This window comes from Diorhabda carinulata, chromosome 4 (assembly GCF_026250575.1).
Source record: "Diorhabda carinulata isolate Delta chromosome 4, icDioCari1.1, whole genome shotgun sequence".
Classification (NCBI taxonomy): domain Eukaryota; kingdom Metazoa; phylum Arthropoda; class Insecta; order Coleoptera; family Chrysomelidae; genus Diorhabda; species Diorhabda carinulata.
The window spans coordinates 9,072,027-9,084,618 of NC_079463.1; the positions used below are offsets into that span (position 1 = coordinate 9,072,027).

At 31.5% G+C, this 12,592-nt stretch overlaps 1 protein-coding gene and 1 long non-coding RNA gene across 4 annotated transcripts in view; one reads left to right on the forward strand and one right to left on the reverse strand.

Moving 5' to 3' along the window:
* Positions 1–12,592, reverse strand: part of LOC130892641 (probable basic-leucine zipper transcription factor E) — a 46,945-nt gene that overhangs the window by 8,473 nt on the left and 25,880 nt on the right. The gene's annotated exons all lie outside the window — the stretch shown is intronic.
* Positions 4,355–7,342, forward strand: LOC130892642 (uncharacterized). Its single transcript, XR_009059071.1, has 2 exons — positions 4,355–4,601; positions 6,545–7,342. It is a non-coding gene; the product is annotated as an uncharacterized LOC130892642 (long non-coding RNA).

The following is a 12,592-nucleotide window of genomic DNA, read 5'->3' on the forward strand; positions in this document are numbered from 1 at the left end:
CTATTAATTAACAACATCATTATACAGGGTGAATAATGCGGAACTTTACATACTTCTACCATATGCGAAGTCCCTCAGGAAGGATATCATGTGGCTATTAAAAAGTGTCAACTCCTCTTCTTTATCAATTTACAGGATGATTTGTGAAACAGACCATAAATTTTAATTGGCTATAGTGTTTACTCAGCTAATTTGATTTATTTTTTTTTTCAATACAGTACACAACTATCAAGCAACAAAGTGAAAAAAATAGAAAATAGCTTTTCGAAATAGATCCAACCAGCCTTTAACTGTCTCAAAATATGTTAATCAATGGGATTAAAATCAGAGGATCTTGAAGTCCTTGTTGTTTTACTATGAGTGAAAAGTGAGGGGATGCTGAAAATACATCCCTCGAATAACAATGTTCGCGTTGGCCAGCAAATTCGGTGATATTTTTTGTAAAAAGTCCAAATGGACCTGTCCTCCTAAAACAGTGAGGACACCAATCCACGCATTAACCGAAAACCTTAACTAACAACGACAGAAAGATACAAAATTGTCATGAGGCATTATCAAACCAGCCAATTCCAGGTTGAGAAGAGTCTTTCTGTTCTTTACTCTGTTATACGCACTTAAGCCGCTTAAATGTTGGATAGCAAAACCTAAAACGATTTATTGCGAATTTTCATCTGAACTTTCAACAACTATTATAATTACCATTGCTTCAACTAATCCAAGCGTCTCTAAGTCCTAATCATAAATAATAGTAGTAGATGTACTGTGCTTTCTACTTCGAAAAGAGATATATGTTGATCAAGAAAATCCAACGGCTTGAGGTTTGGGGTGAAAAACTGTTGTAATACACTCGAAATTGGCCTAATTTTTCTTGATAATGAATTTTTTTAGGAAAAAATATTGGTTATCAGATAATAGGTGACATCAGCTAGAACAATCTGAGTCTAAAATAAAAAAAAATGCATCTTTTTTTATTATACTTTCAATACCCAATGGCGTTAAGACAAGCATCAAAGGTTTCAGGGCTCTATTCGTCTATGACAGAGGCATAGACAAACTTAGTTTTACGAATCCAAAATTTCTTGACTCGGATAAATTTCCCGTTTAGCAGTAAAAAATTATAATATTCTTCAATATACGTTTTACATAAGTAATAAGCATATCAGTTTCAAGTTCTGGGTCAATAAAACTCTCCAAAAATACGTTTCTGTTGCGCAATTCAAAATTGTGTTGTTCCGAGGCATTTCTTCAGAATTTTAACTATATTGTCCAAAAGTATACGAATTTAAAATTTCTTCTCCGTGCTGAGGTTATCCCAAAATCTTAAAATGACATAAGATAAATGAAGGCTTTTTTTGCCTCCCATTCTTCTGATTTAAAATAAAAGCGAGTTCTAGGGTGGCGTTTTCAGAAAGCTGAGTAGAAAATAAACAAGAACTCTTGGGAAACACAACGTACTTTGATGCTTACTTCCAGTCGTTTTTTATAAAACTAATTGTATGCAAAAAGAAATCATTTTTTCGCGAAATTCAATGAACTTTCATTGTTTAAGAGTAGTTTCATTATTTAAAAAATAATCAAAAAATTCCTTTTTCGGTACACAATTGATTTTCTCAAAATGAATCTTATCCAAAAAGTGTATGGCATTTTCAGCGTGTTACAACACTTCTGGCTATTTTTTGCCTTTGCCTTGCTAGTTCCCAAAAATTGTAAGGAAATTCTTGGAGGATCAAAACCAGCTGATATGTGAGGAGACCTCTAACATTGTTTACACAATGGCAACATCGTATTAAGCAGTCACTGTGTTTCTATTGACAATCTAAGAAGACGAAAGTCATGTACACAATTTTAAGATTTTAAGCATAGCACTACAGTAATTTGTGTAATAAGGTCCAAAGTTATGTATCCGTATCAAAATTAAATAAATCAAATGGATTCCAGATATCATTTCAAACAAACAAATCAAATTATTTCTAATTTTATATAGATTCATTATTGGAGATGGATAGTATGTATGCTCCGAAGTACTAATTTTTTCCAGTACTTTCTTTCGAAAAGGGACTTTTTTGAAGAATGGTTGAAGCTCCCATATAGAGAGATAAAAACTCTATTCTCTCTAAGTTCTTTTCGTCCAAATTTAATTTTTAAAATCTTACCAGCACCTGTGAAAGGAGAATCAAATTGAGGTTGGCTAATTATGCCTCCATAATTTGTGATAAATGGATTGCTGCGGGTGAATCAAAGCAGTGTATTTGGTAACTAACGAAAATTGGTCGGATGAATATATCAAACTCAAGGTTCCACGTACTGTGCCGCGACCCTACACATTATTTCGATTTCACTAATTCCACTAATGTAGGACGACCCTGGAAAAATTTTGGCCATTATATAGAATAAAAAAAACTGCTTCAGAAGTAGTAGCGCGTACAGAAGGGAAAAGAAACATTGCTAAGACAATTAAAAACATAAATGAATCTTCAGTAGCTGTTACTTCTTGCAATTGTAATTCCTTGGAGGATGATAGGCAATTAAGTGAGAATAAGGTATTAGCCTTTTACTTAAATAAATCAACAACGCACACATACAAGCAGATAAGTGATCTATGAAGGCAGGTCATGACTCCTTGCCATCCTATTATTGTTTAAATGAAGCAAAGGAATATATTGTCATCACAAAAACTACAAAGATATTGATAAAAAGTGTGGTTCTGGATTCGTTTTTTACTCTTACAAGTCAAAGCAGCCGTAACAGAAGCAATAATTTGGCGTAATCCTCGACCATCATCTACGTTTTGCCTTGCGATAAAATTTATTTTCACGAAGAGAAGCTCTAAACTAACGTTATTTCTAGTAGAATTCAAGGTCTCAGAAGAAATGAGAAATTGAACATAAACTGCGTTCCAAGGAAATTAAACAATAAATGGGATTGACTGTAGACAAGCCAGGTTTTGGCTCAGCTAATGACGGAAACACATCTTGCCATCACAGGACATCACAGGTTGTTAAGCTTAAAAAAAAATCAATACTGAGAACATTGTCCTCTGGTTTCGAAATAATAACAATTAAATTTTAAAAATTTTATCTTGAATCTAGAGAACTTTATCTTGATCTGTATTACATTACAAAAAAATAGTTATTCATGGCATATAAGTAATCAAATCTTTAATTGTTCCAATTAGGCAGCTTTCAGAAACTCAAGAAGCGAGTAATAAAGATTGCCGCACCAATACGTATTTAATTTCTATGATAATCATAAAATCTGATCCACTGATCTATAGCATCAGGAAAATTGTGCACAGAGGTTTGAATGCTGGTTATAGCTCCTATAGTCGATCCTCGACCTTTGTCAAGTTGCTCTAAAATGAAGACTAATCTGTTTCATTGTCAACGGACGAATCATGATTCTCCAATCATTCTCCTGGTAATCCTTACTGATTAAATTTCCAATTATTAATATTTTTTTAATTACATGACTTTATTGGTCGATACAGATGGAAAAAAGATGAAAAACAATTTTGTCTAGTTAGGTTGGTGAATCGAAACACTGTGCGTTGTAGGGATCGCCAAGAGGAGTATATTGAAAGCGAAAAAGCTTATACTGTAATTTGTGACGGATGAAAAGTGTGATAGTTATTTAATACATCCATACCTCGTATTTTTTTTCATATTAATTTCACATGGGAACTGTTACATAATACAAATTATTCCATAAATGTTCACATTAATAAAACAAAAATTTTCACAAGTTTCAAGTTTTCACAAATTTCTGATTTTAAGAAAAAACCAGAATACGTAGGTTATCTCTTATAACTAATAAATTCATGTATTCACCATGGAATAAATAATTAATTACATAATTCTTGTTTTGACGCTCCCACGAAAAAAGTTACTACTTTCTTAAACAAATTATTAAAGTAAGTTAGCTTGTATTAGAATTGTAAATTAGTTCACTTTCTTCAAGCTAATGTTATAATATCCACAAAAAACTTCTACACTTATTATTTTCATACAAACTTTGCTAAATTCGATGTAACAAATAAAGTAAATATATATATATATATATATATATATATATATATATATATTGTAATTATTTATTTCTACCTCTATTATTGTTTTTATTTTTCTATTGTTGTCGCTAGCACGTTATTTGCCGGGCATGAAACTCATTCTCTCTTTGAGTTCTGGCATAAATAAATAACTTATGGATGTTTTTCCTTTTAACAAATCAATAAAAGTTTTATGTTAAAAGTTAATTGTATTATTTTTAATTCAAATAAAGTTTAATAAAATGTAGTTGAGTACGCCTATGAGTCTAACCTAAAGATAGCCGTTCCTCTAATTTGATAATTCTACACAGTTATCTGTTATATATCGACTCAGATGAATATTCTATTATTTAGATGTACAATATAAGGAAAATACTAGAAAATTATGTCAATTTTATATGATATAATCAAGAAGTTCTATTTCTGTGGAAGGATTACATATGATACATTGAACAAAATTTAATTATACTACACAATTCATATTATTTCTACGGAAAAGGAATCTTAACCTCACAAATAAGGAATTTTATCCATTATCAACTTAAGTAGTAAGTAGGTAATATTCCTTTTTTTTTTTTTAAATTTTTAAATTATTTTATATTGTTACTATTATTATTATTGGCCAATAATACGTGAAGGAACTGACCTGAGATGATAATATCTTGCAATATCAGATCTAAAACTTGCATTTACTTCTGTGAATTGTCAGTAACAAATCTTCAACTCATTGGATTTTCTTCAGTCCAGATATTTATCTTCCATTCATCTTTAATAATTCGCAATTATTTTGTATTTTGATTCAATTTTAACTTCTATTTCTTATAACTTTGCACTCCCCATTCTCTTTTCTGCTGATACTCTCTTTCCAAAAAATGATCCTCTCTTTATTTATTTATATCTTTTTTTTTCCTTAGCAACCATATAATATGACTGACTAGACTTTTGCTCTTGTCTCCTCACAATGTCCTTCACTTTTCAAACACTTGTCAGTTCTTATATTTATGTTTTTAAATAAACTTTTATTTCATTAATAGTTTATGAATTTTCACTATTATGGGTCATTTTGGCAACAGTTTCATATATTTTTTTAAAAAAAATCAATCTTCCACTAAGTTTTATATTAATTTATAATTAATAACATTATTCTATGATACAAATTATGATTTGTACATATGCAATCCTTTTAGAATATATCATTTTTAATAAATAATTCCTTATATATAAAATAACTATAATTAATTAACTTACAAATATCAATTCAATTTCTTTTATTTTTTTTATCGATTTTCTGCCTTCAGTTTAATTATTATCTTTAGTAAAACTAATCTCAATAAATTATAAATTTTCATTATGTACCTACTTGCTTTTAGATTTCTGATCATTTCAATATATAAATATATATATATATATATATATATATATATATATATATATATATATATATATATATATATATATATACGAAATAGTTGATGTTCATTAACCAAGTCATTTTTTTAATTAACTTCTTTGGCGGGTTCTGGCAACTCTGTAGTCACTCGCAAACTGTCTGGCAGTATTTTTCCGTATATCCTTAGTATAAATACAAGCTTTTCCATAATTACAATCCGCGTACTGATTTTTCTCACAACTCAATTTCACGTGTTCATCCTTACTTCCCTATTCAAGCCACCCCTTCAAGATGATATACAAACAGATTTCAGTATCTCAAAGCCATAATTTTTAGGTTTATAAAGGGTGATCTTGTTGTTAATGAGTTGTTATTTGGTGAGGAGAAAAAAATATCAAATTAAAAGGAATCTTAAACAATGAAAAAGAATCATAATTAATAGTAAAGAAACTACAAGCTTAATTTCGTCAATGTAATCATTTATTTGTAATTAATCTATAAATATTTAGTGTTCCCTCACTTAGCTCTAATAACAGATTTCAATCGCTTTTTCATGGATCGAACAACTTCTATGCTATCCAATTCTTCAGTAAGCTCTGTTTTGATGTCCAATTTCGTGACTGGTACAGTATTTTCAGCCCTCTTAAGTTCATCCCATATTTGCTCTAAAACAAGCACACTCTGCTTTTGTTTGAGAATAGAACGAAGCTCCATTGTTCATCAATCCAACTAATGTGTTTTGTGGCAAATCGTAAACGATTTGCTAGGTGGACTGGCTTATTTGAAGCCAATAGCTCTTTTTGGCTCAAGGTTAGCTACCTTAAGCCTATTTATGACTGTTCCATCAATTAGAGCTACTCCTCGCATTTATCTAAGCTTTTGTTCTTCCAGAATTGTATCTTCTATGAAAATTACCAGTCTCTTGATAACGACGGTTAACTCTGCAAACAGCAGAGTGCAAATACACTATTGCAAACAAGCATAAAAAAGGTAGTGGCGATCATAACAGTTTGTTGCCAGTGATTTGCGATTGTAGAGATGTTGAATCGGTTTTTTTTCTCTAATGTATGTTCATATATATAACAGGTACAAAAAATCTTTCCTTGTAGCCCTCTTAGACGATTATGATTAAATAAAAGTTTAAAATGAAGAACAAGACTTAAAGACTGAAAATAGGATGCGCCTATACGAAGCCAAAGTCTGATTGAGGATATTTTTAATTACCTTTATAGTAAATTATCGAAAAACTGTAGTGGTAAATCATTCGGTGGAATAAAAAGAAAAAAACACCAAGATTGATGAAAACGTCAGAAACTTCATTCGCGGACAAGTTTATGATTCATACAAACAAAATAAAATTCCGACAAAGGAATAAAGGTTAAAAATACATCTGCGTTTGTGTTTTTAACAAACGGTTTTCATCACGAAAAACTATAATTAGGACGTTATCAACGAAAACTCAAAGAAATATACATAAAGTCAACATACAACATCAAAAGATTGAAAAATGTGATGGTGTGATGCGTTAAAAAGAGACATAATATAGAGTGATTGTGAATTCTTATGTAGTCGTTTCGAGTTCCAATAAACAACAATATATGTCTATAATGAACAGAGTAGCAAGAAACAAGCATTAACCACAGATTTTTTAACGATCCACTTGAATATTAATTTTTTACAACTTTACAACTAACAAAATTCGCCAGAAGATCTAAAGTATGAGGTTATGTGTTCTTAAACGGTGAATAAAATTTAAGAGTACTTTTGTTCATAAAGTGTTGAATTTAAAAAGTTTTGAACGTACAAAAATGTTTTAAGTAATCCATAAAATAGGAAAGAATTATACTTTTTTCTTGAAAACCACGGCGTATGTTGTAGATGATAATTGAATAAATATGTCCAAACTGGTATGATATTTCCTGATTTATAAGTTCCTTCAACTGATATCTATACAATGCATTACTTTTATATCATTTTCTGTCTGTTTATAATTTGACTCGTCGAACGGAACTGAACGAATTTGGTACTAGATCTGCTAGAGAGCGAGTAAAGGGGTTATGTTTCGTACGTGCCTCAGTCTAACCCTATTCTTCACCGATACCAGATTTGCACTGCCTTCCACCAAACCCTAAGCAAGTTCTTGTTTTAGCCTACCCCTGATTCTCTCACTACTATTCCAATTTATTAGCCGTCTGTCTTGCGGTGTTCCTACAAACTTACAGTTTCCCATCTCTCGTTGAGAGAGAAACTAAGAAAATATAGGTTGGACTACAACATGAAAAAATATGCATCCATCAGGAGCTTTGGCTATAGAAAACGTTCAGGTCGGCCTCGGAAACCCACAACCGCTGAAAATATATATTGTATCGATCAAGAAACGTGTTCGACGACTCACGGGCCTAGAGATAGCAGCTCAGAGATTGAAAGTTGACCTTCTTGGAAGGGTGGCACTGGAGAAACCTCTTTTAAACATTAAAGTAAAATGGAGGGATTGCAGTAGGTTGGAGAACATAAAAATTAGACGCAAGAGAATGGGGGAGCGATATATTGAGTGATAAGTCATAGGTTTCTGGGTTTAAGAGGTGTATATATGTGCGCAGACCAAAGGAAGATGTTAGATCCATGTGTAATTCCAATTTTGAAACACGGTGATAGTATGGGGATGTTTTGGAGGAACGACGACTGGGAAATTGGTAAAAATCGAAAGAATTTTTAAAAAAGTAAACTATAAGGAAAGATTAATGCAAAATGTACTACTAAGTTCTAACCAGTACCTAATTGGCAGGAAATTTATCTTCCAGCAGTATACGATCCCAAGCATTCCTCGAAGCTGTGCAAAGTGTATTTGAAAGAATTAGAAAAGAGAAAATGTACTGATAGTAATGATTTGACCTAGGGTTTCATCTATCCTGTCAACACAATTATTATGTAGGCACAGTGTTTATCGAGTATCACGTATAATTTTGCGAGACATTTGTTCACGAGGAAGAGTAAAGGTAATAAACGGTAATTATTTAATAATATTGTTAATTATATATCGCGTTTTGATAATGAAGTAACGAAAAGATATGCCTAATAGTTACAGGCAATTTAACATCAGCGATTATCCTTTTTACTCAACCACTGAAAAATAGAGAATATGGTATTAAATATATTAATTATTCCATCAAATTCTATATTACTTTATTAAAAATCTAGAGATATCCGAGGTGGCCTCAGCGTTAAAATGAGACACACTTAACATATAACAGTATTGGAGAAAATCACGTGTTACTAAATGGTGCTGAATTTGGCTTCTAGAACAGTGAACAAGAACACAATCTGTAAGGGTGTTTCATGCTTTTCAGTTTTTTTATGTGTTTTTAGTGATGTTAATAGGACTGTCTTTCTTTTTGTAAACTTATTGGTGTTCTTAGAACAAAAAAAGTGTTCAAGAATCGGTCTAAAAATGACGAAAATTGAAATAGCCCTAATCAGAAGCAGGCCAATGGCAGGAAGATGGATCGGTTTTTTGGTGTGGAACATATACTTTTATGTGGCCTTAAAGGAACAACGAAAGTTTATATCTACAGACATCACTGCTAACTTGCCAGCCCCATGAGATAACAATTAATTGAAGTGATGTAGTTAAAAATTGGAAATGCATTTATTCATGTAAGTACGAAAGGAAGAGCTTTGAATATCTACACGAAACTACCAAAAAGGTACACAAGAGTTTTATTGGCCAGTAGAATAGGATTTTAACAACGAGTGTATTTGTAACACCAACAACCTTTATTACGTATTTATTTTTTTGCATCTTATGGATATGTATGGTTGTTATTATCTCAGGAAAGTACTTTAAGCAGTATATGATTTTACTATTTTCTATAACACTTTGTATTGTTTATAAAACAACAAAATTAGTACGTATTCTGGCTTCGTATTCCCGAATACTTTTTATTTCACATGAAAACATCAAAGCGCCATCTGCTTTTGGGTAGCTCAAATAGTTATTCGCCGGCAAAACCAAGAATTGAGACCAACAAAACACATAGTTTAGTGTCGCAGTCTGTAAAATACGGTTGGACTGATAGGTTCGAAATTTAAAGTATTGTTTTGATAGCGTCCTTCTGTTATCAGAAGACTTCCAAAAAACAATTGTTAATTGCAATTTGTTTCCATCATAGTTATCATGTACTTTTGAGGGTTATCGTAATTTGTCACCGTGGAGTAATGAAAGCCGGCCACCGTCACTCCACCGCCCTTGAAAAAATTGATGTGTCACTGGAAAATTAAAAAAAAAGACTATTTGATTCATTTCAAAGGATACGCAGAGATATTTGATATGTTTGGAAAAGGGGATTGAAGATCTGATCTCTCAACGCATTGGCTCAACCTCTAATGAGACCTCGCTCCTAGCGAAGGCTTAGAAGGCATCTTCCATGTGATCTGCCTGACAGATTTTAGTGTTTTAGTGATGTGATGTACAGTTAACCCTTAATTGAATAATTTTTTGAGTGATAGGAACTGGGTAATCTTCTTAAAAGATACTTTATACATTGCTTCGAACCATTTGCTCATTGTGAATTGTAGAGATTGCAAATAAAAAAGGGGTTGTTTATAAAATTATTCATTTTCTTAAATTTCTTATTTCTTAGACCTTTTGATATATTAATGCATCTAAACGTTCTTGATTTTAGGTCTCTTCTGTTTCAAAATTTTTTTTTTTTTTTTGATAGTTTTCAAAAGAAAGATAAATTTTGACGTTCAACTTTTCTTTTGATAAATAAATTATGAAACATTTTGTAAACAAAAATATTTTTACAAAAAATATCCTACCCTAGAATACTACTGCAATTATCTCAATGGGGCAATATTTGAATTTCAAATAAATTAACATTAATCTGTATACAAAAAGATTATTGACCTCATCTTCAAATGAACGGTTTCAGTGAGTGAATATCATAATAATGGAAATGTTAAAAACATGATGCAGAGAAAACGGAACCTTTGATTCATTGTTAACTGACATCTAATTTTACATATATAACCACTGCTGGCAATAAATTAGTACAGTACTTTCGAGCCAGAGTAAATATCAAGGTCTCACCAATAGATTTTATATGTTGATGCTCAGAATAGCATTCAACTAAAGTGAATTATAATCGATTGAATTCTTCAACCGTAGAGTCATTGAAATTGTACATAAATAACCCAGTAATTTTATTTGTTACTTTCTTTTAGTCATATGTACATCTGTTTTTTAATAATGTGTTTATAATCGTTTTGACATCATTATTCGTTGACTCTTATTACATTTGATGATTTCGTTATTTACTTCAATCATCAAATTTTAGAATTTAAAATTTGGCATTACATCTTCTGTTTGTTGATTGCCCTGATACTATTGACCTCGTCAATGTAGATTGTACATTAAGATTAATTCAATCGATGTATCTATAGTTCAATGGAGAATACAATTATAGAGAGTGGACTCATACGTCCAGCTTAGAGAGTCTAAGAGGAAAACAAATCGATCAACATTGGTGTGTAAAAAATTAACATTTATCTGGATCGTATATGCCTTCTTCAAATCCATCTCCTGGAAGCAAGAACCTGACGTTGCATTAAGCTCAACTCTTCTTGAAGAATGATAGTGCTTGTAACATCTAATGTCTAAGAGCTAGCAACGTTTTTGAGAAAGAATGTATACGTTGCTGTTATTTTCAATATTTATGAAAAAAATGTGTTACAATGGCTAGTGAAAAATTGAAAGAAGTAAAGATAGAAATGGAAAAATCAAAACTTTTGTAGAAGATAAATTAAAAAAGTGTTCTACAAATACCTATGTAATGACACTGATGGATAACACAAAAATTCACAGCGCTAATTGTAAAATATCGTAATTTTTCTGAAATTAATTTGTCATCAACAGTAGATCTAGTTCAACTTCTATATCAAATACTGCAGAAGATGAAGCATACGTCTCAAAATTCACATAAACAAGTTAATATCCAATAAACTGACACTTTTTATGCAGTTATCCGATCTGGATGGCAAATTAATTTTGAGTTTTGGATGCTTAAATACTGGAATATTTTGGAAAATAAAATTTTTTAATTCAAAATTAGTGTATGGCACAGTTTAAACAACAATAAAAAGATCTAGCGATAATAGATTCACGTTGCAGAAACTTCGTACAATAAAAATAATAACAAACAAACAAACTTCTTAAAATGATTTGAAAAATTGATATTTTACGTGCACAGGTACGATGCGCACTGATGACGTCCGGGAGAGTGAGAGAGATAGCATATCTAAAAACTGGTATACCTGAAATTCTTATTTCCCCGACGTACCATAAATGTTCCCATCGATCCTCTATTTATAACGAACACCTCCTTTCTCCTTAGGATGGCATTTTGTTAGTCACAAACGACCTTTTCCACGTGTATCTCTGGGCCATTTTTGTTATCATTTCTTCACCTGAAGCTCTAATATTCCTGAGATTTAGCCAAATGCCATTCTCAGTTGCTCGCGCGGTACTCCTAATAGACCCAGAGACTAGTCTTAACAACTTAAGACATGTTTGAATTGAGACGTAGGAATTTTCTCATATGAAACAACCTATGTATCTGTTTGATCTATTTGGTTCACTGCTATTCGCTTTTATTATGAAATTATAAAGCTTTCCATGGTTTTAAGCATTAGTTCCCTTTCTATCTATTTATCTTTTTACTTGTAACTTTAAATTAATTAGTTACAACTTCTCACGTTATCATATATAAGATTTATCACTAGTAAAGATGTGAGGATGCTCCGGGGGAGCAGGGTCAACGGCAGGTCAAGTTCAACGACTGGTTTGAGTGAATGACATGTCAAGGACAAGGTTAACAACCATTCAAGGTCAAGATCAATGCCAATAACCAATAAAAGCCATTATTTGGTGTTGCGATTAAACATAGGATAATAGGATATCAATGTCTAAAAAGGCATTACTCTCAAGTATCATGGTTCGTTGTAGAATTTGAATAGGATAATCGATACAAACTCTACATATTATACAGGGTGTTTTGAACCATTGTCAATGTCGTAAGAGGTATTAATCTCTAGTGTCAAGGTAGAATTTGAGTGGGAAAAATGAGGAATAGCAGGTCAAGTTCGATTACCAGTCA